This window comes from Dermacentor variabilis, chromosome 6, assembly GCF_050947875.1.
Source record: "Dermacentor variabilis isolate Ectoservices chromosome 6, ASM5094787v1, whole genome shotgun sequence".
NCBI lineage: Eukaryota > Metazoa > Arthropoda > Arachnida > Ixodida > Ixodidae > Dermacentor > Dermacentor variabilis.
The window spans coordinates 105524915-105550955 of NC_134573.1; the positions used below are offsets into that span (position 1 = coordinate 105524915).

A 26041-nucleotide genomic window follows, 5' to 3' on the forward strand; every position below is an offset into this window, starting at 1 on the left:
ATTTTATGCTACCTTTGCGACGAGGTGTACTGTCGTTCACAACGTTGTGGAACACTAGGTAAAGGCACTGCAAGGGCTGTCCGTAGCGCGGGCCTCACTCGCGATCAAGGCATGGTCCTTCGTTTTCCTCGTCTGTCGGAACATACACAGGGGCGCGTCTGCTTCATTACAAGGCCTCTGGATCGAAGCGTAGCCATCCTGGCGACTCAGGGCGTGGAGAAGATGAGTGGGTCGTAATAGGGTTTCAGGCGGTTGACATTCACTGTTTTTCGGCCACTACGACGTAGGTCTGGTGACACTGTGAGCGGCTCGACAATGTAGTTGACCGGTGAAGTGGCCTGGATGATACGGTGCGGGCCGTGATAACGCGCCAGGAGTTTAGAAGAAAGGCCAGGAACGTGGGCTGGTATCCAAAGCCAAACAAGCGAACCAGGAGCAAAGTTGTGCGGTGGTTGATGAGCATGGTCATGTCTTGTCTTTTGACGTGCTTGTGCCTCACTAGTCAGGGCACGCGCCAGCTGACGGCAATCTTCAGCATATTTGGTGACTTCGGAAAGCGGAGTTATACTCTGTAGCGTCAGGTTGCTCGGCAGTATGGTATCCAAGGGGCATGAAGGCTAACGGCCATACACAAGGAAAAAGGGGGAGAAGCCGGTGATCGTTTGCGTCGCCGTGTTGTATGCGAACGTAACAAAAGGGAGTACGGTGTCCCAGTTGGAGCGATCGGATGAAATGTACATCCGGAACATGTCGCCAAGAGTGCGATTGAACCACTGGGTCAAACCGTTGGTTTGGGGATGGTACGCGGTCAATTTGCGGTGAATTATGCTGCTCTCAGCGAAGAAGGCTTGGACGCCCTCCGACAGGAAGACACGGCCTCTATCACTCAGCAGTTCTCGGGGAGCACCGTGGTGAAGAACAAAATTGCAAAAGATAAAGAAACCAACATCACGGGCGGTCGCTGCTGGCAGAGCTACAGTCTCAGCGTAGGTAGCGAGTAAGGTGGTCTACGCCGACAATAATCCACCGATTTCCACACCTGCTACATGTTAGTGGGCCGAAGAGGTCGATGCTGACGCGGTCGAACGGACGAGATGGGCACCGTAGCGGCTGCAATGGTCCTGTTAAACGCTGGGTAGGTGTCTTGCCTTGTTGGCATGTAGTATAAGACTGAATGTGCTTTTGCACAAATTTGTACATGCCTCGCCAATAATAGCGCTGACGCAGCCGTGTGTAAGTTTTGAGCACGCCGGCATGAGTGCTTATTGAATTAGCGTGAAAATACACGCAGATGTCAGAGCGCATATGACGAGGTATAACAAGGAGCCATTTCCGACCGTCGGGCATGTAGTTGCGGCGATATAGAATGTTGTCCCGCACGGAAAAGTGGGTTGCTTGGCTACGCAGTGCTCGTGTCGAAGGGTCGTCAGACGGAGCGGCAAGGGAGTCAAGTAAGATTACAAGTGTTGGGTCTTTGCGCTGCTGTGTGAGCATGTCAGTGATGGCCAACGGTGACAGTGTGGACAAGGAAGATGACAAAGACGCCATACCATGCGTCAGTGGGGAGCGAGAGAGCGCATCAGCGTCGGAGTGCTTGCGACCGGAGCGGTACACGACGCGGATGTCGTACTCTTGGAAGCGAAGCGTCCAACGTCCCAAGCGTCCCGACGAGTCTTTCAAGGAAGAAAGCCAACAAAGGGCGTGGTGGTCAGTAACTGCGGCGAAAGAACGGCCGTAAAGGTATGGGCGAAACTTGCTTAGTGCCCAGATGATCGCTAGGCACTCCTTTTCTGTGACGGAGTAATTTAATTCTGCTTTCTTTAGAGTACGGCTCGCATAAGCGACGACGTATTAATCATAGCCAGCTTTCCGTTGCGCTAAAACCACGCTTAAGAACAAGGCCAACTCCGCTGGCGTCAGTTTGAAGTTCCGTGGAAGCATCAGGATCATAGTGGCGAAGAATCGGTGGTGAGGCCAACAAGTGGCGCAACTGCTGAAATGCGGCATCACATTCAGGTGATCACGCTGCTATGCCGTTACTGGCGGAAAGTAAACTTGTCAAGGGCGCCATGATGGATGCGAAATTGCGTACGAAGCGACGAAAATAGGAACATAAGCCAATAAAAATTCTCAGGGTTTCGATAGACGGGGGTTTTGGAAGTCTTCCACAGCGCGGAGCTTGTCTGGATCCGGGAGGGCGCCGTCTTTTGAGATAACGTGACCCAAGTTGGTTAGCTTGCTCGCAGCAAAGCGGCACTTTTTGAGGTTAAGCTGTAGGCCGGCAGACGCGAGACAGGTGAGATTGTCATGCAGGCGAGCGAGGTGTGTCGGAAAATCGGTTGAGAAGACGATGATGTCGTCGAGGTAACATAGACTGGTCTTCCATTTGTGTCAGCGAAGGATGGTGTCGATCATACGCTCAAAAGCAGCAGGCGTGTTACACAGCCCGAAGGGCATGACGTTAAACTCGTAGAGGCCATCGGGTGTAACGAATACGGTTTTCGGAAGGTCAGGTTCGTCCATAGGAACTTGTCATTGCCCAGAGCGCAGATCTAAGGAACTGAAATATTCAGCGCCTTGTAAACAGACGAGAGTGTCATCAATCCGAGGCAGTGGATAAACGTCTTTTCTCGTTATCTTGTTTAGGCGTCTGTAGTCGACACAAAAGCGAATGGAGCCATCTTTTTTTCTTATGAATATGAAGGTGAAGACCAAGGGCTTTGAGAGGGACGGATGACTCTACGTTTGAGCCTATCGTCCACTTGATCTGGGATCTGTGAGCAGGGTTGATGGTGTTGTCAAAACTCACTGAAGGTGATAAGTCTGAGACCAATGCCATGGCGTCAACGTGACGGAGGGACACGGTGGGGACGTCGAGGTCGTCAATGTAGTCTACCACCTGGAAGTATCCTACGGTCTCTCCACGCAGTAGGCTGATCGGGTGCTGGTAGTTGTTGATGACCAGAATCACAGTTACCCAGATGTTATAGAAATCACGGAAACGGAAGAACAATGCCTTTGCGCTGAGCAAACAAATCGGACGGCGTGAACACTACAGTGGCGTCAGATGCGGCATCAGAAGACAGGACAACAGCCATCAATGACTCAGCGGGTACCGTTGTGTCGGCATCAACAATGAGTTTGTCGGCAAAGTGATCAGAGCTGGTCAGCAGTGATTCACATAGTGGTAGAAGTGACACTTCTGCACGCGAACCGTTACTGACAGCATGATGACGTCACAGGATATACCAACCAAGGATGAGGTCGTGAGAGCACGATGGTAGCACGAAACACTCGATAATGTAGAGAACGTCGTTGATGGCGACACGGGCCGTGTATACAGCTGAAGGGTGAATTCGCTGCACGCTGGCCGTGGCGAGCACCAGGCGAGAGGGAACTGTAGTCACTTTTCGTAATTTGAGACGACAAAGGTTCTTGTGAATGACGGAAACGGCTGCTCCAGTATCGACTAGTGCCACTGCGGGTACTCCCTCTACAAAAACGGTAATAACATATTGCGGCGAAGAATGAGGTCTTGAAAACGTCAATGTATTTGCAGTTCTTGCCTCGGGAACTGCACCAGTCAGTTTTCCTCTTCAGTGGGAGCTCGACAACGCAGGTGTGAAATCGAACGGCGACGAGGGGAAGGGGAACGCCGAGTTTCTGACCGGCGATCAGTATCAAGACGTCGCGGTGAGAATGGAGGCTTGGCGGCATGTTGTGGCACGCAGCTGGACGTGTCCAAGGTGGTACGCGTAGTTGAGGTGCGTCGGCGACAAAAGCGCGCCACATGGCCAGCTGTGCCGCAGGCGAAGCAGATAGGCCAGTTGTCTGTAGTGCGGTATGTGTAGTTAATGAGGACGGATATGTTGGGCTTTTGGTCAGCAATAACTGGAATGCGCCGTCCTCGATGCCCTTGAGGATATATTTGATCTTGTTATCCTCTGACATGCTGGGATTTACCCGCTTGCACAAATCGAGAACATCCTCGATGTAGCTGGGGAATGTCTCTCCAGGCTGCTGTGCGCGCTGGCGTAGCCGCCGTTCGGCGCATAGCTTACGCACAGCTGGGTGATCAAACACTTCGGCAAAAAGAGTTTTAAACGCGGACCAGCTTGTAAATTCAGATTCGTGGTTGCAGAACCAAAGTTTGGCTGCGTCGGCGAGGTAGAAAGGCACGTGGGTCAGCTTAGACTGGTCATTACATTTGTTATGGGCACTTACAGGTTCGTACGATGTCAGCCAGTCTTCAACGTCGTGTTCGGTGGTCCCACTGAAGATGGGTGGGTCGCCTTGACGAGGAACGCCAGCGCAGATGACAGTGGCAGCCGGTAGTGCAGGCAACGAGGTGGCGGGATCAGGCATAGTGCATGCGATCTTGTAGGCAGGGTTCGAGTGCACAGCTCCAGGACGAGGCGAAGGATCTCAGCAACCTCCACCAAATGCGACGAGGTGTATTGTCGTTCACAACGTTGTGGAACGCTAGGTAAAGGCAAGGCCTGTCCGTAGCACGGGGCTCACTCGCGATCAAGGCACGGTATTTCGCCTTCCTCGTCAGTCGGCACACACAGAGCGGCGCGTCTGCTTCATTACACATTTTACAGTAAAACACTTATACTTAAAAAAGCATGCGTCACGCGAGTTTCGGCGCCTATATTGCGGGGCTCATAGCGGCAACACTGGGGAGACGTCGCTCGAAGTCATCGCTCGCATGGGGTACGATTTGTAGGCGACGAACGAACGCGACAGCCATCTCCATCGTGTCTCTTGTCGCTGTCACGCGCAAGATCGCTTGCATGGGGCTTATACTTTAGAGCACTCATAAACGTCCATTCGAAGGCGCCATTACTGAATAGGATAGCGGTAGCGGGAGGCTGGAGGTAAGCTTTGCTATTTTTCTTGCCGTTGTAGTCATCGCCAATAGGCTCGTCTCTCAGACACCTACACGTTGTACGGGCACAATCAATTTTCCGCTGTCCTCTTATTATTATGTTTTACGTGCCAAAACCACCTTCTCATTATGAAGCATGCCGTAGTGGCGAACTCCGGAAATTTGAACCATCTGAGGTTCTTTAACGGGCACCTAAATCTAAGTACACGGTGGTTTTAGCACTTTGACCCATCGAAATGCGACCGCCTTGCCGGGATTCGATCAGGCGACTTCGTGCTTAGCAGGCCAACACCATAGGTCGCAAGTACACTGAAGCGCAACTGTGTCACAATGCAGTGCCTGTACATAGGTACGACTGCACCGCAGGCAATCGTGCTCTCCAGATCCTGTTAATTATCGCATAAGTATGTCGGGGCTTCTTGTACTTCTTCTTCATGGACATGGGAAATAGTGCAAAGGCGAGAGGCTAAGCAAACGAGCTTTAAATAGAGTTATATTATAGCGTTATTTTGAAATATGCGTCAGAGCTTACTTAACTAAACCTATAGACCTCAAGCATAAATGAAGATTACTTTCAAGCTTTTCTTTAACAGGCGTGCTAGGTCGGCAATGCGCATTTGCTCAAAGGCTATTCCTGTTTTCACTTTGTATTGATGAGGCTGTTTAGTAAAAGTATTTTGGATGTAACCTCTAATTCAATATTACATTTACATAAGTTAGAAGATAGTGCAGCTAGAGGCAGTTAAGCAGCTTTGGTATGGCTGCTTCGTTTTGTCTGGAACCGTTCCGAGCTGTTTAACATAATACTTCGGAACAGCTTAAGCATTTCATGCCGAACTGTTATGAGCACCGGGTCAATTCGTTTGGGAATGCTTCCGCAGTTTTGTTCAGGTTCAGCTCTTAAACGGCGCACACATTTTGGCTTGGGTTTCGACCCGGTCCGGGGAAAATTGTGGTTGAGTTCCGGTTAGAATTTAAAACTTTGCTTATAGCGTTAGCCACGCCGTAGATGAGCGGCCTGCGCTTCTTAGCGTGTTACGTGTGCGATCCTGGCCATTGCGACTGCATTTCAGAGGGAGAAGAACAGAAAACATTTGTGTACCGCAGTGGGTGCACGTGTTTCGATCCTAGGGGATCAAAGTTATGACCAAGTACCTCCTACCGGTGGAAAATTGCGTGACACTGGGATTCGAACCACGGTCCCCTTGCACGCGAGGCGGATACTCTAACTCTGCGCCACCGCTGCACCACCATGCTAGGCCACCACCGCCACCGCCACCACTGCACCAAAAAGAAAAAAAATCCTCGTGTCCATAAAATTGCATAAACAGGCCTGGAGTGCACTATGATCAGGGTGACAAGAACCGGTAACGCACACCCTCCCCAGAGCAGGATTGGCCACCCTGGTGCAGACCCCGGCCCTCAGCCCTCAGCAGCTGCGAAGCAACTGACCACGGCGGCGGTCAGACCTGTGACGGAGCAGAGTGTGCTAAGAATACCTGCGTCGAACAGGCCACCATTGTAATCTGAGCCTGGCAACGTTTAACGCTAGAACGATATCTAGTGTGGCGAGTCTAGCAGTGCTATTGGAGGAACTAGAGGGTAGTAAATGGGATATAATACGGCTCAGTGAGGTTAGGAGGACAACAGAAGCATATACAGTGCTAAAAAGCGGGCACTTGCTGTGCTACCAGGGCTTAGCGGAGAGACGAAAACTAGGAGTCGGATTCCTGATTAACAAGGATATAGCTGGTAACATACAGAAATTCTATAGCATTAACGAGAGGGCAGGCCGCCATTGGAATCTGAACCTGGCAACGTTTAACGTTAGAACGTTATCTAGTGAGGCGAGTCTAGCAGTGTTATTGGAGGAATTAGAGGGTAGTAAATGGGATATAATACGGCTCAGTGAGGTTAGGAGGACAAAAAAAGCATATACAGGGCTAAAATAGGGCACATACTGTGCTACCGGGGCTTGCAGAGAGACGAGAATTAGGAGTCGGATTCCTGATTAATAAGGAAATAGCTGGTAACATACAGGAATTCCATAGCATTAACGACAGTGTGGCAGGTCTTGTTGTGAAACTTAATAATGGGTACAAATTGAAGGTGGTACAAGTCTATGCCCCTACATGCAGTCATGATGACCAGGAAGTCGAAAGCTTTTATGAAGACGTGGAATCGGCGATGGGTAAAGTCAAAACAAAATAACCTATACTGGTGGGTGACTTCAATGCCAGGGTAGGCAAGAAGTAGGCTGGAGACAAGTCCGTAGGGGAATATGGCATAGGCTCTAGGAATAGCAGAGGAGAGTTATTAGTAGAGTTTGCAGAACAGAATAATATGCGGATAATGAATACCTTTTTCTGCAAGCGGGTTAGTCGAAAGTGGACGTGGATGAGTCCGAATGGTGAGACTAGAAATGAAATCGACTTCATACTCTGCGCGAACCCTGGCATCATACAAGATGTAGACGTGCTCGGCAAGGTACGCTGCAGTGACCATAGGATGGTAAGAACTCGAATTAGGCTACACTTGAGGAGGGAACGGAAGAAACTGGTACACAAGAAGCCAATCAATGAGTTAGCGGTAAGAGGGAAACTGGAGGAATTCCGGATCAAGCTACAGAACAGGTATTCGGCTTTAACTCAGGAAGAGGACGTTAGTGTTGAAGCAATGAACGACAATCTCATGGGCATCATTAAGGAGTGCGCAATAGAAATCGGTGGTAACGCCGTTAGACAGGAAACCAGTAAGCTACCACAGGAGACGAAAGATCTGATCAAGAAACGCCAATCTATGGAGGCCTGTAACTCTACAGCTAGAATAGAACTGGCAGAACTTTCTAAGGTAATCAACAAGCGTAAGACAGCGGACATCAGGAACTATAATATGGATAGAATTGAACAGGCTCTCAGGAACGGAGGAAGCCTAAAAACAGTGAAGAAGAAACTAGGAATAGGCAAGAATCAGATGTGTGCGTTAAGAGACAAAGCCGGCAATATCGTTACTAATATGGATGAGATAGTTCAAGTGGCTGAGGAGTTCTATAGAGATTTATACAGTACCAGTGGCACCCACGACAATAGTAGAAGAGAGAATAGCCTAGACGAATTCGAAATCCCACAGGTAACGCCAGAAGAAGTAAAGAAAGCCTTAGGAGCTATGCAAAGGGGGAAGGCAGCTGGGGAGGATCAGGTAACAGCAGATTTGTTGAAGGATGGTGGTCAGATTGTTCTAGAGAAACTGGCCACCCTGTATACGCAATGCCTCATAACCTCGAGCGTACCGGAATCTTGGAAGAACGCTAACATAATCCTAATCCATAAGAAAGGGGACGCCAAAGACTTGAAAAATTATAGACCGATCAGCTTACTGTCCGTTGCCTACAAAGTATTTACTAAGGTAATCGCAAATAGAATCAGGAACACCTTAGACTTCTGTCAACCAAAGGACCAGGCAGGATTCCGTAAAGGCTACTCAACAATAGACCATATTCACACTATCAATCAAGTGATAGAGAAATGTGCAGAATATAACCAACCCTTATATATAGCTTTCAGTGACTACGAGAAAGCGTTTCACTCAGTCGAAACCTCAGCAGTCATGGAGACATTACGGAATCAGGGTGTAGATGAGCCATATGTAAAAATACTGAAATATATCTATAGCGGCTCAACAGCCACCGCATTCCTCCATAAAGAAAGCAACAAAATCCCAATAAAGAAAGGCGTCAGACAGGGAGATACAAACTCTCCAACGCTATTCACAGCGTGTTTACAGGGAGTATTCAGAGCCCTGGAGTGGGAAGAATTGGGGATAAGAGTTAATGGAGAATACCTTAGTATCTTGCGATTCGCTGATGATATTGCCTTGCCTACTAACTCAGGAGGCCAACTGCAATGCATGCTCACTGACCTAGAGAGGCAAAGCAGAAGGCTGGGTCTAAAAGTTAATCTGCAGAAAACTAAAGCAATGTTTAACAATCTCGGAAGAGAACAGCAATTTACAATAGGTACCAAGGCACTGGAAGTGGCAAGGGAATACATCTACTTAGGGCAGGTAGTGACGGCGGATCCGGATCGTAAGACGGAAATAATCAGAAGAATAAGAATGGGCTGGGGTGCGTTTGGCAGGCATTCTCAAATCATGAACAGCAGGTTGCCACTATCCCTCAAGAGAAAAGTGTATAACAGCTGTGTCTTACCAGTACTCACGTATGGGGCAGAAACCTGGAGGCTTACGAAAAAGGTTCTGCTTAAATTGAGGACGACGCAACGAGCTATGGAAAGAAGAATGATGGGTGTAACGTTAAGGGATAAGAAAAGAGCCCATTGAGTGAGGGAACAAACGCGAGTTAATGACATCTTAGTTGAAATCAATAGAAAGAATTGGGCATGGGCAGGACATTTAATGAGGAGGGAAGATAACCGATGGTCATTAAGGAGAGCAGCATTCCGGGCAAGTTGGTAATCCATTACTGAAATGATATTGCGGGACAAGAAAACTATACGGACGTGAGAGAAGACGACGCACCAAGCGCACATTGCGCTTGGTGTAGGGCAGCGTAGGGAAGGGAAGGGATGTAGGGAAGGGAAGCGTAGCAGGAGGTGGCCTAACCTTAGGTGGGCGGATGAAATTAAGAAGTTCGCAGGGACAACATGGCCACAATTACTACGACACCGGGTAGTTGGAGAAGTATGGGAGAGGCCATTACCCCGCAGTGGGCCGCAACCAGGCTGATGATGATGATGATGTATATGACCTCCTACCATGTGCATCATAATCGGACAGCAGCTTTGGTACACAAAACTCGAGATCTCATTTTAAATTTTGCTAATAGCATACATAAACACAGTCACCGTGTGGAGAGCACAAAAAACCTACACATCTGAGTTGAGCCATCGTCAAACATGACTAAAGCTTATGCTCATGTAAACGAGGCGCCGATTGCTTTAAGTAGATCTCTTCGATTTATGTCAACGCTATAGACAGGGTGATTTGACAAACCCTCTACTGTAAGCGGTGCAGAAAATTTTATTGAGAAAAAGGCACAGAGGTCTGCCGGAGGAATATTAATTAAGGGACAATAGGACATCCACCCAATCCTAGCAATTGCTACAAAGGAAACCCATGCTGCTTCCTAAAAAGAGAAGCCTCGCAGTTGAAGAAAAATACGACCTATGTAATTCGTATTCAATGTAACTAGTAATGCTAGATTCGGCCACTTTTCGGAAGGCGTTACTGTGTCTGACGGTATGGTCTAGGGCGGCTTGCGTTCGTTAATGATGAAAAAAATTGTTTTTCCTTCTTGGTATAGCTTGCAGCCAATGATTACATATGCATCTGTGTTTATTTGTTTATTCAAATTACTTATAATAAAGGTAGACGGAACCTGTCTGACCTTAAGATAGCCCTGTATTCTTATTTATTCAGCGTAGCAGATATACTTGTTCGTGTAATAACAAGGACTCATTAGAAAATGAACAAAGCTTCACACTAATTCATGAAGACCTTTTGAAGGGAGTCTACAGAGCCTCGGAATAATAGCGTGTAATCTGGACACAGCCATTAGTCCCTCACAACCAGTGGCGTAGCCAGAAACTTCGTTCGGGGGGTGGGGGGGGGGGCTGATGTTGCAGCTCGGCCTCCTCCTAAAGGGGAAACTTTAGCTCGGGTGCTCCTATCTAAATACATGTAGAAGGAGAATTCGTTTTTGTTGGCAACCACTGCACGAAATTTGACAAAGTTCGTTGCATTTAAAAAAAAAACTTAAATTCTAGGGGCTATTTGCTTGGAATATTTTATTTAGGTTGTCAATTATTTATTAAAATATGTCAAAAATCACCAATTTTCAGCAAACGATACTATCAAGTTTGAAACATCGTAGCTCAGCAAGGAAAGACGATATCACAATTCTGCGAACTGTATGTAATAGTACATCTCAAGCGGAAAAAAAATGATATGTTACACCTGAATCTAAAAAGAATTAGTATAATGGAAATACGGCGTTTGCAGAACCCTTGCTCACAACGTAACCAATTCCCGTAAGACGCAAATTGACACCCTAAATTTGTGCGCTTTGACTGTTATAGTAGATGGCGTTTACAGAAGCACGATATGTGTTCTTGGTGCAGAGCTTTTAGTTTGTAAATGCCGTGGTTCCATATTTTCTGAACTTTCGAATTTTTCAAAATATTCAAAATTCAGGCCCTTAATAAAAATTACGCTTTCAACAGACACTATAATTCAAGTTTCTCTCTCAAATGCAACAAATTTTATTAAAAGTGATCTAGAGGTTATCTCAGAACAGCGTTTCTGCGTTTTACATGTACTTGAATAGGCCGCGTCGGAGTTGGGCCCGAGCTAAAGCTTCCTCATAAGCAATTCGTCGAGGGACCAAATACATGAATAATAACTGCATTGCCATTGCCAAAGATGCTGCAACCGAATTGTTGAACGCTAGGCACTGTCAAAGCAAGTAAGATATGCATTTTTTTCATATAAGAATATACCCGCATGTGCCGATAATTGTGTCCAAAATAACTGATATCAATGTTTCGATGGTTTTCTCTATTTAATATCTAAAGAAAATATCACACGAACTTTAGAACTATATCAGTTTGAAACCAGCTAAGCAGTGCATGCCGCTGATACGAAAAATGTAAAGCCCAGTTGAGGACAAATATGTTAATGAAACTGTCATTGAAGAACGTTGTTTACATTTCTGTACACATGCAACGGCCAGTGAAAAATCTCAATGACGCTGTCATTTGTTGCAATGTATTACGCAGGAGCAGCTGTCACCAGTCGCGTATCGTGAGTATCGCGAGGTTCCGTTTAACCGAAATTATAGTAGAAACAGAGAGCACATATAAAAAGCATGAGTTCTGCATTATATAGGAGGGAGAGTCAAATGAAAGTGAGCCAATGCGGAGATAATACGAACGGGGTATTTTATTTAAAAGTAGTCTTCATGAGCATTTGAACATTTGTCCCACTGAGTAACGAGTCCCGTGATTCCAATCTCACAAAACTGCTTGGGTTGCTGCTTTAAAAAGTCTCCCACTGACTCTTTCACGCCATCGTGTGGCGCGAATCTGGATCCCTTGAGCTGTTTCTTCAGGTGCCCCAAAATGTGGAAGCCGCAAGGAGACAGGTCTGAGGTGTAAGGCGGATGTTTCAGCGTTTCCCACTTAAACTTTGCCAGTTTTGTATTACCCACATCAGCGATACGGGGACGAGCATTGTAGTGGAGCAAGGTGACACTCTTCGTAAATTTTCCACGGCTTTTGTTCTTGATTGCGACACGCAGCCGATCCGGCGTTTCACAATATCGGAAACAATTGATAGTCTCTCAAGATTTAACAAATTCTATCAGTAATGGCCCCTGACGATCGAAAAAAAAGCCAACAACACCTTTCCTGCGGCAATGACGGCCTTTGCTTTCTTGGGGGTGGTGAATTCGAATGTTTCCACTGTAAGCTTTGCCGTCGTGTTTCAGGCTCGTAAAAGTGGCACCATGGTTCGTCTCCGACCACAATTGGGGACAACAAATCGTCGCCCTCATTCTCAAATTGGATCGGATGAGTCAAGGCAGCGGCGAACTTCTCATTCTTCTGGCAGTGGTTCAAAATCTTGGGAATCCATTGCGCACGTGAGAGTCGATAACCAAGATGTTCGTAAATTATGGGGTGAATCGAACCGTGACTGATGTTCACACGCTCTGCCAGTTCATCAATTCTTATCCTCCGTTCTTGTCTCATCTCATCAGCTCATCAACATTTGCAATTTTGTTGAGTGTGATTGGCCGGCGGCTTTGGCCCGGTCTTAGACACCGCCTTTGCAACTTTCACGTCCTTCTTCGAATCGTTTGCTACAACGCTTCACAGTGGCCAATGAAATGCAATGTTCAACGTACGTGGCAGCCATACGGCGAGTAATTTCTTTTTAGAAAACACCTTCAGCTGTCAAAAACTTCACCGCATCACGCTGCTCAACTTTTGGGTCGTGCATTACATGACGCAATAATGCTAAACCCAGTGTATGAGAGCATTAAAGAACATTTATCCTCACACCTTCGCGTCACTTTTTAAATGAAAGATGCCTGTGTGCTACGCGCATGTCTCGCATATAATGAACCGAACCATTATTGCGCGGGGTGCGTAGGCTAACTTTCATTTGACTCGTCCTCGTACATTATAAATGCGAAGATACAATGAAATATACAATTGCGAAGATACAGCTTGATAAAGGGCAAAACATTGTCACTGGAAACAAAGTTCACTGCACGTATACACAAAACCTCGCAAGAAGATATTTAAATATACGTATAAGTAGCCAATAAATCTACGTATCTAAGAAAAAGTCACTGTATATGATGCGCCAAACAAGGTAAATAAGCATGGTGCTCTATCCCAAATTCACAGAATCTAGCCCCCATTCCATCGACTCCCCCCGATCTATCGCGTGCGACGGAAGGCGGCGCATTTTCTTCCCGCTTCTCTCCTTTGCGCAAACAAGACTGAGCCACCATTGTCGACAGCCGCACATACAGCATTCAGCGCGCGGTCACGACGTTATCGCCCTCGGACTTTATACAGAACATGAGCGCGACGACAGGAGTGCGCCTGGAGTGTCCTTATAGTTGCTATGGCAATAATATAATAAGAGTATCCGGCAACTGAAGTGTCCCGTGGCCTACTACTTTCCGCAAAAGGAGTAACAAAATCGAACTTTCACCATGCGACAATTCGCTGCGCCGCAACATGCTTTTTATTTACTTTTGTGGAGCGGGGGCACAGAAATAAAAAAAAAAACGCAAAGGGAAGTATCTTGGCCACAATCGATTGCCAACTTTGCGCACCTAATGTGGCTACGGAAGGAGGAATGAGGAGGAATGAACGTTTATTGTGAGAAACAGAGAGAAAGTGTACTTTCTTCGCCCTCTAGGGGAGCGGCTCTCTTAGTCGAGAAACCCGTTGGCTAATGCCGCTGCCCGGGCCCGTACCACCAGACTTCGCTGATTTTCCAGGCTCTGTGCCTTTAACATTGCCTCCCACGTTTCTTCGATCGCTTGTAGTGGTTATGAGGCATCATGTTGACATTTTTTCTCACGGTGTGGGCACACGAACACCATGTGTTGGAGGGGGTCTGGTACATCACAATATCGGCATGGGTATTATAATTTAGTGGGGTGTATCCGGTGCATGATAATTCCATGGGTATATCGAAGAAAACGTGAGGCGCTTGGTACACCGAAAACCTTACGCATACTGCTCAGTATCCTGCACCGGCAAGACAAGACTTTCCGGAGAGGTTGCGCTCCAGCGAACACGGTGCAATCCCTCGAGTCCCGACAGTGATGGCGGTGAGCGACCATTGTTTCTTTTTCTCGTCTGCTAGTCAGAAAGCATCCGAAACTCTGCCAGGCGAAAATCCACTCTGCCAGAGAAAACCGAACGCTCACCAAAGTACGCCGTGCGGTGGTCGGCGCAACACGAGAAAAACGCATGTACTCTGGTTGGCTCTGGCAGCCCGTGGGTAGGGTAGCGAGAACAAAAAAAAAGTAGAAAAAAGACAAAAAATGAAGAGGCTCAATGTGTCCTTGCGATTAAAAGTGAACGTAGAAAAAATAAACAAGAGCATAATTACCCATGCTGGCTTTATTGTATTTACATGGATGCTCTGGCGTAGGTAAAAAAAAATGTTGATAATTTTTTGTGTGACATCACGGCGCAAATGAACCACCGTAACGCTTCGTCTCATCGGACCTCGCCATAGAATAAAGTGACCTCGCTCCGTGCTTTGGCAACTTGTCTGATAGTGTGTTGACTTGGCTTGCCTCATATGTTCCCATGTACGACATTAGAAAAGTCAATCACCTTTGGCGTAAAATGTTTATAACAACAATAAACCCCCAAAGTTCCGGAATTAAAAATCTAAAGCACAACTTTGGAAATGCCAATGCACCTTTCACATCAAAAATTTATCAGAACTTTATAACCATAAAGTTTCAGAATTGACATCCATGCGCTCCGTAGTTCCGCGGACTCCGCGAGATGCCGCGGCGACCCAGTTAGCCATGAAAACGCCCTTGAAACATTGTGCTCGGATGGGGCTGCTTGCGTTATGTGACTCCCGGTGCATGGGCGTTGCCGTGAAATCCAGCCCGAGTTCGCAATGTTCGCGGTCAAAGGTTTTTTCGAGCGTGAAAAAAGACATTTTAGACAAAATCCAGAATGATTGCCAGCGCCGCGGGTTGCTTTGGTCAGCGGTACATGGACAGCATGAAAAAAGTTCGGGGGGGGGGGAGCTAAAGCTCCATAAGCCCCCCCCCCCTCTGGCTACACCCCTGCTCACAACTAATAGCTGAAAAGGATAAACCTTCTTTTTCCATTGAATTGGCCTCGCAGAATTTGCACAGCTACTTCCTCTTAAAGGTATGAAGTATGCGTGCGTCAGCAAAAGCCGAAGAACGTACACACCTCTTGGAGTGATTAGCGAAAGGTCCGCCTTCTACCTGCGTCTGTACTATTGTACGAAGCACGCTGAAGCGGTCGTAGCTATCTTTCCCATTTTGCCAATGTAGCGTTTCTTACAGAATAGCGCATTGCGATATATTGCCTCCGTTTCGCAGCTCACAAAGCGTGTGGCACGGTTTATCGGGACAACTTGTGGGGAACGAGCCCGGTTCATCGGTTGACATATTCATGCTAGCTTTCCAGTGCGAGTAAGCGAATAAGAATCCGTCATATCCCAGCAATTTTGCTTCCCGTAGCCACAAAGAAATGCCCGGGAAATCACGATTTTCTGTGTGAGCTGAAGACACCACAAATTCAATTCACATGTGGAAACTTTGCGATTTAGTTACACTGCTTCAGATATGTGAATGGTGTTCCTGTAGAGCAAACAAAGGATAATAAAAAGAGAATAAATGAGCGTTGTTGAGGGCCACGGCAAAGTACAGCAGAACCCTGTTTTTTTAATGTCTTGGTATTAAATGACGTCCTGCAGGAATGTTGGAGCCGGCCTCAGGGAGCCGTCGCGACATGATTCTGCGTTCGCGTGGCGTTTACCATCTCCGTCTCTTTAGTTCTGGTATCACCACTCTTTTGGTGGATGATTCATGGAGAGGCAGTGGTTGCAATAAAAACAAACAGAACCTGTCTGTCTCACTATGACGGTGGACGTGACACGCAGTTCATGAAGGACACGCAAGAAGAGCGCGCCAGCCGCTGGCGCGACTGACATAGTGGTGAGCGAGGTCCGCATCAAGCGAGAACCGTAACCATAAATGTGCTCTCTCAGGTCCACCGTGCTCGTGGAAGAGACGAGGATGGACGCCACGGGCGCTGCCAGAGGGAGGACGCGAAGGTTTCGACTCTGCAGAAAAACCCCGGCCTGGTTGTTCGCACTGCTTGCTTACTTTCATGGCGGAGAAAAGTATAGGCCCAGTTCCGGGTGGAGCGTCATCAAGGCGTTGAACACCGCGCACTATGCCAGAAGGATCGTAACTGATTCTCACGCTAGCATGCAAGTGTTGGCGAATACCACCAGGACTAATTTAAGTGCTTTCCAGGAGGAAGGCACACTTTGGAGTGACTCGAAGTTTTCGTCCTAGGCATCATAGAGAAAAAAAAACCGTGAACAAAAATTAAGCTGTCATTTATTTTTGCAGCCTTCTTCGAAAGAAATTAGTGTGCAACGGCGCAGCTGATCCTAAAGCCGCGAACCTAATAATTACCTGTGAGCAATATCACTTGAGCGAAACAATTGAAATTGAGCTTAACCGAGTAGCCCGGTTAAAGGGCACCGTCATCACGGCAGGCTGTATTGTTTCGGCAGCTCTCACTACCACAATTTGCTGTGGGCATGTTAATTGTGGAGGTGAACCATGTTCCCTAGCAAAGCGAAAGGGCGGATGTGCGGCAGTGGTTGACCGAAAAGTCAAAGTCCAAAATACTTGAATACGAGCCAGAATTAAGCCAGTGGTTTTATATGTCGTTGGGTTGTTCTCATTGGGGTGGAGGGTGAATGGAAAACAGCCGTCGTAGTAAAATTTCACTGCAGTAATGGGACATTCTGGGACTAAGCACGGGAACCCAGGTTCGCTACGCGGCCATGGCGAATGTATTCGTATGAGCATAAAAGGCAGAAACACATGTGCATTTAAATTTAGGGGCGCGTTAAAGAACCCCTGGTAGTCCAAAATAACTCGGAGCCCTCCACTACGTAGTGTCTCATTGCCACAGGTTTGCTTTACGTCGTTAAACCACATGGGCCGACCAGCAATGGACCTTAAAGTGCCGCGTTAAAAGGATAATCCCTTCTTTACAGTCTCCTTCCAAGCCAAACTCCGTCTTTCGGACGTTATCGAGTTCAGTTGTTGAGTGGTTGTAGGCTGCTGGTGGGATTAGCTCTGCAGTTGCTGCCGGCAATTGCTCCACCGTAGCGACACTTAAGATATATAAATAACATAAATCAGACACAGACCTCACAACTACACATAGTCACTCCTAAGGTCACCATGTACAGTCCAAATCCGTGTCCTGCATGTAATTTAAAAGAAGGCGAGAAACCTCCTTCCTACACAACTGGTTCCCGCGCGGGAAAACCATGACCTGAATAACACACTCCTTTCCGCGTTATACAGAGTACAGCACATAAGGTAATGTTCTATATCAGCGCACACACCACACGTTGAACATAATGGAGACAACGGCAGGCCAGTCTTATACATCCACGCCGGGGTACGAGCAGAGACCGTGCGAATGCGGAGCATTAAAGTGGCTTGGTTTTTTTGAGACCCTTGGTCACACGTGGCTTGTGAGGTGAGCTCCACAAAGAACTAAAGGGTCACAACACCCCTTCTCTGAAGAGTCTCTTGTCCTCTTGAGGCACTTTTCTCCATGGTTTCCCTGACAGCGCTCTATGGGCGAGGCTTTCTGCCATGTCGTTGCCTATGATACCTATGTGCGAGGGCACTCGAAACGTATGGACAAGCCTTTGATATGGAGATTGTGCACCGAGCGTGGGGAGCTAAGACATAAGGAATCAGTGGGAAACCCGTGCTCTGACCGTGCGAAAGCCCGGTAAAGAAGTGACAGACTTAGCCTCGTATCGTCCTCTATCACTGACGTCGGGTGTGGCTAAGCTCATGGAAAAGCTTGGAAGTAAGCGTTTATCTTGGTGGCTCGAAGATAGAAGGACGTTATCGACGCCCAGCTGATTAAAAGTGTATAAGTACCATCTATCACTACTAGCCAGAAGTATGCAAGTCTCGCACGCTACGGTAGCTTACCTTGGTTACATATGTGATCCATCACCGCTGTATCGTTCCTTAAACTTCAGAGATCACAGCGATCGTGAATTGAAGTATGAACTTTGCAGGTGCGAGAAGGGCAGGTGAGAGCTCTATTCTGAGTTCTGTTTTCTTTTTCTCTTTGGAAAAGAATGAACATTATGCGCTAAAGCATGTGACACTTTTTGTACTCAAGTTTCGGCGGCGAGCTGCTATTGTGCAACGTGAAACGAAACGAGTCTTTTTGTTGTGCGAACGAGTCTTTGATTGTTTCAGCCATGGAGTTTCCTAGAGAAATTACTAGAGGGAACGTTGAGGGGTTAAACTAGAACATGAAAGCAGGAGTCAACGTTTTGACAACTGAACTTTTTTTTTCAAGGCCACTTGGAGGGAACGTTGACGCTTGCGATCGTTCGGCCACCGTGAGAATGATGGTTAGTACATAAATTTGTCTGATCTTCATGCTTGCAGCTTCAGACTTTATTGTAGACTTAACTCTTCATCTGCATTTATTGGCCTAACTTTCAATGCAATTTGTGCTTTTCTAAATGCAGAAGGCAGTGACTCTGCGAACGTGCATAGTTTCTATTTACTGCAGGATTTCCGCCAGTGACAACCCCAAGTGGTCGAAATTAATCCATAGATCGCCATACGGCGTGCCTCATAAGCAATTGTGGTTCGAACAAGCAATACCCCAGAATGTATTTTTCGCTTCATACATACATACATACATACATACATACATACATACATACATGCACACATACATACATACATACATACATACATACATACATACATACATACATACATACATACATACATACATACATACATACATACATACATACATACGTACGTACGTACGTACGTACGTACATACATACATACATACATATATTTCTTCAATCATTTCAGTTGCGAAACTTCCCATAGGCCGCATGTTTCCGAAGGCCACGTCCTCGTGGGCCAATATTGTTAAGGTCTGTTCTTTGTAGCATTACCTGCTGGCGAAAAAATAAACTACTTATCGGCCTTTTGTCTTTGTTTTCTATTGCGCAGGGCCGTAAGCACCACCGCAGTTTTCCCACCAAAGATGTCGGTGGGCTAAAGGTTTTTCGTGGTGTAGCAGCCGTCCCGGCTCTAAATCTCTGCTGAAAGTTGTCGAGTGCATAGTGTAATGCTTGTCGCAATGTAGCCCTGTAGTTGCGGAACTGAGGAAGAAGTATCGCGTTTACATTTCATAGAGCATGTTGTGGCCATGCAACACTGATTATGTTCTCAAAATGAGTGGTTCCTCTTCTCGCTGCAGTTCTGGCGTCTTTGACAATTAAATGAAATGCGCTCATCTTGTCTCGTCGTTGCGTTTTTCGCTGCGGGACATACAACCAAACTACACTTTCCGGCCATACTTACTCATGGTTGATGCGTGTGAAATGTGAAGAAATGGCAGGGAGTTTGCTCAAATGTAGAGGTTACCAGTGAAAAAAAAAACACTCGAAATGCAGACGATGTACACTGACTAATAAGAATTTCACTTTCATCATCACCAGCCTATTTTTATGTCCGCTGCAGGACGAAGGCAACTTATCCCTGTCCAGCCCCAACTGGGGCGCGATAACGTAAAGCTATTCCAAACTTTTCTATTCCATTTCCGTAATCAGCCCTCCGCGATTGGCCAAAAATTTTTTTGGACCACCCCCACTTCACCTGTCTGTCACGCGACGTCACGAAAACCGCGATAGTTACCCATCTCATATGACGTGTACACACTGATTATGCATGATTTGACCGAACAAAAGAAAAATACTCATTTTTGATTGACGCCTTTTCACCATTAGTCCCCGCCCATTTTTCAAAAGTTTTCGGGCTGCAGCAACTTCAGCTGCCTGTCACGCGACGTCACAAAACCGCAAAAGCTCACCGCGTCAAAGTGACGTGTACACATTAAAGATGCATTAATATGCCGAACAAAACTGAATTTTCTTCTGAATAGCCGCAGGCTGCCCCGTTCCGAAAGGAATAAAAGAAGGCTGTCGCCGATCGCTCAGGCGCTGGTTACTCGCACCTGCCGGAGAGCCAAGGATTTATTTGCCTATTATGAAACTTTTTCTGAGGCCGTGTAACGTTTTCGAGCACTTTCGGCAGGTTTACGACCTCATTCCGCCTACTCTTCTTTGCTGATGATCCGTTTTGGCGTCATTCTTAAACTTCCGTTCCATGCCGCCGCAATTTTTGACCAGCCACCGCAAGCTAGTAAGGAAGAGCGGACCAATCACAGACGGCGGCACTCCCGTCTCCATACGGTTATCGATTTTAAGTGCAGTGGCTCGGCCCCATCGAATCCCTGTCCACTTGAGCGTGCTCATCACTTCTTGTCAGCCAATTAGATAAGACAAGCCACTCAGTGTAGGCAATGTTATTCGTTTTTTAAGCAAACGAAAGTGACCTCCTATGAACGAGGAGAGCGTTTGATTGGTCTGCTCAGACAGCCCTGCGGGTGACCGCCCGGTGCTTCCGTCGGCGGTTACGCAAATTTGACGTCAGGAGATTGGTATAAAAACATATTGGAATAGATTTACGTTATAGTGCCCCTGGTTACTACTTCCGCCTGCAAATTTCCTAATTTCATCACCCCACCTAGTTTACGACCGTCCTCGACCGCACTTTCCTTCTCTTGGTGCCCATTCTGTAACTTTAATGGTCCGCCGGTTATCCATCCCACACATTACGTGGCCTGCCAAGCTCCATATTTTTTCCTCTTAATGCCAATCAGAATATCGGCTATACCCGTTTCCTTTCTGATCCACACCGATCTCTTCTTGTCTCTTAAGATTACGCCTTACATGTTTTGTTCCATCGCACTTTGCGGGGTCCTCAACTTGTTCTCATGCTTCTTTGTCAAGCTCCAAGTTTCTGCCCCATATGTTAGCACCGGTAGAATGCAGTGATTGTACACCTTTTTTTTCAATGATAGTGGTAAGCTCCTTGTCAAGATCTGAGAATGCCTGCCGTATGCACTCCAACCCATGCTTATTGTTCTGTTAATTTCCTTCTCATGATAAGCGTCCCCTGTGAGTAACTGACCTAGATAGACGTACTCATTTACAGACTCTAGAAGCTGGCTGGTGATCCTGAACTCTTGTTCCCAGGCAAGGCTATTGGACACTGTCTTCTGCATAACAATCTTCGACCTCCCTCCTACATTTCGTTTGTTAAGGTCCTCAATCATTTGTTGTAATTCGTCCTCAGTGTTGCTGAATAGGACCATGTCACCTGCAAGCCGAAGGTTGCACAGATATTCCCCGTTGATGCTTACTCCTAAGCTTTCCCAGTTTATTAGCTTGAATACTTCGTCCAAGCAAGCAGTGAATAGCAGTGGAGAGATTGTGTCTCCTTTCATGACCACTTTCTTGGTAGGTAACGTTCTACTTTTCTTGTGGAGAACCAAGGTAGCTGTCCAATCTTTGTAGATATTTCTCAAGATATTCACGTATTCCTCCTGCACTCATTGATTGCGTAACGTCTCTATCAGTGCAGTTATTTCTACTGAATCAAATGCCTTCTTATAATCTATAAAAGCCATGTAGAGAGGTTCATTGCACTCCGCAAATTTCTCGACTGCCTCAGTGATGACATTTATGTGACCCATAGTGGAATATTCATTGCTGAAGACCGCCGCTGGTTCGATTCAAGTCAAGCTTTGCCCTAATCTTATTGTAAGTTACCTTGGTGTATATTTTATACGATAATGAAAGCTTGCCAATGGGCCTATAATTTTTTAATTTTTTACAGTCTCCATCCTTGTGGACTAGTATAATGTTGGCATCCTTCCCGTTCTCTACTACACTTGAACTTCACTTTATTTGGTTGTAAATGTTTAACTTCAGCACTAGGATGTGTGCACTGAAAGTTTAAAATTTTTTTGCAGAATGAATATGACGTATGCATCTCAGTCTGCCAACGCAGCAGAACGTTTTCAGCGCAGAGCGTCAGGCTCTAACGTCGGCAAGTGAAATGCGCTAGTGTCTGCAGGGAAATTCTACGACATAGTAGGACAAAAGAAGACAACAGTGCTTGCGAAATCAGTTGGACATTACCTGCTGGATGACTGCAATGTACAACGCTTGTTCGAACAGTTGGAGCCTTGTATTGAGGATATTAACACAGTCCTGATCCCTGCTGTAGAAGCTGTGTCTACGGTCTGTGCTTCACGGTACTGCTAGGGACCAACAGACGCGTTGTTGCATGTCGTTGTTGCATGTCGCGATGTGCTTCGTTTTGCACTCTACCACATACGCACCTAGATACAAGTATATAAAACATCATGCAGATCAAATGCACAGCTCGGAATCTATGTGAAACGAAGCGTTCGTGAAGAAACTAAGAAAATGCAATAAATTAGCGCACTACACTCCCAAGTTCTTGGTGTTATGAAAACTGGGGTGTGCTTGTGCTCTCGCGCGCCCATGCTACAGAGCTTGCAACTATTATAACGGCTTGCCTTTATTCCTTTCTTTTTACATGTGTTAAATGTACCGGCATCTTCTTCGCTGATCCCCCAATGTGGCTTTTTGTCATAGCATGGAATTCATACTCATCACCAGCACTGGCGAAAATCTAAATAAGCTAGTTGACGTTGGCACGATGTATGTACCACCCGCTTTTCGCGAATGCTGCGTAACGGGCTCGGGCCATTGTGCCATCGGCTTCTTGGCCGACCCCATGATGTGGCTGCGTGGAAATCAGTCATCACCATAATCAACACGAGGACGCGCTTCCTTGGCGATGTCCCGTTGAGGGTATGTTGGGTTCTATGAAAATTATAATCATCATTATGCGGCGATCATTTCAAAGGACTTGTTGGCATTAACACGATACCTAACCACCACTTCTTGACCAATCCTCAGCTGTGGATATGTGCCATGGTACACAGATCATCATCACAATGAATACGCGGCAACCATGTGAAAGAGCTAGCTGATGTTGGCACGACAGCAATGTAGGTGTGACATATGCGGCTCTTGCATTTATTATAATACATGGCGGAATAAATACTTTGTAAAATACGTTGTGGTCCAATGGCCACAAGATCGGGCTGCGGCCCTTGGGGCGACGAGGTTTGAACGCCGTCGATGGGGGCGCTTTATTTCTTTTGATTTTAAGTGATACGGAATCTACTTGGCGAAAGCCAGACTAATTATCCAACCCAGTCGAAACCACGGGATTTGTAGTTAAAAACTTCGCTTTAAGACAACACTGCCTGACGCAGTCATGTTTCACATGTTCTGTCTGCCATGTTATGGAACGTAACAGTGGCGTCGTTTGCGCCACGGAGGCAGTGTCAGCGTGGTACACGCGTGGCTGGCATACGACAGCGGTTCAGCCGTCACCTAGGGAGCTGCGAACGCGCGATGGTCCAATGACAGAGGAGGCTGCAACGATGCGGCTTCGTATTGCTGCTCATAGGTGACGCCGAGTTTCCTATCAACATGCCCTGGTTTCACAACGGAGTTTTGAAACTGGCGTGAGTGAATAACTCTAACACATACATACATACATACATACATACATACATACATACATACATACATACATACATACATACATACATACATACATACATACATACATACATACATACATACATACATACATACATACATACATACATACATACATACATACATACATACATACATACATACATACATACATACATACATACATATAGGCTCCGTAAAGCTCAAGATATACCCCAAGATTGCTAACGCTTTAGAAAAACATTTCGAAGCGCTACGAATTTGAATATCAGCCAAAATCCTCGGAAAATGCTGTAGACGCTTTAACGCCCTTTACAGTTGTAGAAACACCAATGAGACAGTGTACAGAGAGAGCAAATCACTTGGAGCACAAGCTTGTAACAACGAGAAGGAATGGCATTAACTGAGGGGCCCGATTTTTATTAATCATGTCTTGATAAGCCAACAAAGACCCTATGTTTTCCTTGGTGTCTGTCGGCTTTTCATGACAGGCTCGTAACAAGAACGACATGGATGTCTACGGCATCGCAAATGATCAGATTCACCTGACGCATGACACTTGGAAGTATGCATTTACGGTCACTGGCAAATTGCATGCATATAGATAAACTGAGCGCCAAAGAAATATGTACCCTCGCCGATCTCTCCTGTTATCAGATCCATCCGCAGTCAATTCGAAGCTAGACTGTAATAACGGGTAACAAAATAACGGACAGAATTGCTGCGGCAGTTCAGGAAGCGAGGCGCCAATTATCATTGACAATGTGGTTTGATGAACGGTCAAAAATGTTTTTGTTAAGGAATTAGTCCCTTTGCTGCGCTTCTCACCAAATTTCAATATATAACGGTCTTTATACAGACTTACATCGCCTAGGTCTTGAAGAGGCGAACATAGACTGCTTTCTATATCGGACGTGCAAAATACCCTGGGCATACTGCATACTGTTGTGACTCGAGTTTGGAAAATGGGGTATATCCTTTCATAGTGGAGGAGTAAGAAAAAGTGGGGCTGGGCCCCATATCCAAGACGTTTTACACACAAGCTTATATTACATATTTAAAAAAAACTTTCAAAGAAGTAGAACAAAGTAAGTTCTTGAAGAGGCTGTAGTAGCCGATGGTTCCAGGCGTTCGTCGCTTTATTTGCCTCTTCCTTCGACTTTCCCACTGCTGCTGCTGTGGGCTGCTGTGGCTGCTGCGGTCGCGCACACCATGTCGGGCGGTGGTTCAGAGCGTGTATATAGATGAGAGGCGCGAGTAAATGAGGAAAGGCGACGGGAGAAACTCATTTTCACCCCACTGCGTGGAATGTGCACAATGCCCCCTGGAGCTCCATGGCCGTCGTCACATTAGCCGCTTGACAGCTGTAATTCTCCGTGACTCCCCTCAGAAGCATTGCAGAAACTGCAGCGCTGCCCTCTTTACTAACGCGCGAAGCCAGAGTGGACGCAGATAGAACTGTAGAGAGGAAAAGGAGAGGGTGGAGAAGAGGCAGTTCCCATACAATAGAGGGGGGGGAGGTGACATGACAAGGCAAGGAAACCCCACTACTAAAAGACAGAGACTGCGGGGAAACAGGATAACCTTAAGTTCAAGGTACGGTACCGTACGTTGCTTCAGAAAAATAGGCGCCATGCAAATATGCCAAGCGGGCAACTTACGCAGGGCGTGCAGAAGCAGAGCTGCATTAATTAAAACGCACTGCAGGCTCCGGGAGGTGCTACGGAAGCGGTCGACCGTCAAATCAACACTTCTATGCCTGCCGCGTTAGCTTTGTGGCTATAGCATTGCTAGAGGTCGCGGATTTGATTCCAATCGCGGCAGCCGCATTTCGACGGGGGTGAAAGAGAAAACGCACGTGCACTTAGATTTTCGGACACGTTAAAGAACATCACGGTATCAAAATGAATCCTGAGTCCGCCACTACAGCTTGCCTCTTAAACAAGTGTGGTTTTGGAACATACAGCCCCTTCATCCAATTCACGTTTAATACTTCTGCCGCAATGCGGTGTGCCTTGTGAGGAAATGACAATGGTCAGCCGTCTCATAGGTTGTAAAATATGGCGCGTGATAACAACTCAAGCAAACACCTCTCCCTGTGTGTTCTGTGTACTAAGCAGACACACAGCAGTCGTGCACTCAAAGAAACGTTTAACATCGGCTCGGAACTCTCGTGTTAGCCTAAACATTGAAGAATTTAAGCTTCAGCCATCAACATCACCGCTAAATATCGTCAATCAAAACATCCAGCACGGAAAGCTTCGCTTACATCAATTCCCACAGTGCGTGGTATCTGCATAGTTT

General features: G+C 46.6%; 1 pseudogene; it reads right to left on the reverse strand.

Annotated features, from left to right (window-relative positions):
• Positions 1–206: 206 nt before the first annotated feature.
• Positions 207–26041, reverse strand: part of LOC142586247 (uncharacterized) — a 33503-nt pseudogene continuing 7668 nt past the window's right edge.